Raw genomic sequence first — 1,373 nt, 5'->3', positions numbered from 1 at the left:
CAAATTCAATGAAATTCCTACAAAATACCAACAATATTCTTCTCAGAAATAGAAAAAAAAATCCTAAAATTTGTGTGGAAGCATACAATACACTGAATAGCCAAAGCAATTCTGAGCAAAAAGAACAAAGCTGGAGGCATCACAATACCTGATTTTAAAATATGCTACAAAGCTATAGTAACCAAAATAGCATGGTACTGGCATAAAAACAGACATAAACCAATGCAACAGAATAAAGAATGCAGCGATAAACCCACTTATTTATAGCCAACTGATTTACAACAAAGGTGCCAAAAACATACATTGGAAAAACAGACAGTCTCTTCAATAAATGGTGCTGGGAAAACTGGATATTCATATTCAGAAGAATGAAACTAGATCCGTATCTCTCATCCTGTACCAAAACCAACATAAAATGGATGAAAGACTTAAATGTAAAACATGAAACCATGAAAGTACTAGAAGAAAACATAGGAGAAATGCTTTAGGACATTGGTCTGAGCAAAGATTTTACAGATAAGACTTCAAAAGGATAGGCAACAAAAGCAAAAACAGACATATGGTACAAATCAAACTAAACACTTCTGCACAGCAAAGGAAACAACCAATAGAGTGAAGAAACAACCTGCAGAATGAGAGAAAATATCTGCAAACTATTCACTCAACAAGGGATTAATATCCAGAATATACGAGGAACTCAACTCAACAACAATGATGAAAATAATAATAACAATAATCCAATTTAAAAATGGGCAAATGACCTGAAAAGACATTTCTCAAAAGAAGACATACAAATGGCCAACAAGTATATGAAAAAATTTTCAACATCAGTAATCATCAGAGAAATGCAAATCAAAACACAATGAGACATCATCTTACCCCAGTTAGAGTGGCTATTATCAAAAAGGCAGAAAATAACAAATGCTGGTGAGAATTTGGAGAAAGGGGAACCCTTATATATTGTTGGCAGGATTGTGATTTAGTACAGCCACTTTAGAAAACCGTATGAAAGTTCCTCAAAAAAATAAAAATAGAACTATTAGGTGATACAGTAATCCCACTACTGGGTATATATATATCCACAGAAAAGCAAATCAGTATGTTGAAGAGAGAGAGAGAGAGAGACAGAGAAAGATTTTGGACTGTTAGATTTATGCTGTTAAATGAAGTTAACCCAAAGCAAAATTTTAAAGTAAAAGGAATTTAACTTCAATATTTTTCCTATTCCCTTCCACTTTAATTGCTTACTATCACATACTCTAAAGCTCAGTGTTTTCATATCACCACCTATGCTAATTCAACCAAAGAGTTGATGACAATGTTATTTAAAAGGGTGATTCTAAAAGTACTAGATGGAGATGATGATGCTTAAC

Source organism: Galeopterus variegatus, unplaced genomic scaffold (genome assembly GCF_000696425.1).
Source record: "Galeopterus variegatus unplaced genomic scaffold, G_variegatus-3.0.2 Scaffold744, whole genome shotgun sequence".
NCBI lineage: Eukaryota > Metazoa > Chordata > Mammalia > Dermoptera > Cynocephalidae > Galeopterus > Galeopterus variegatus.
This window is presented reverse-complemented; position numbering follows the sequence as displayed.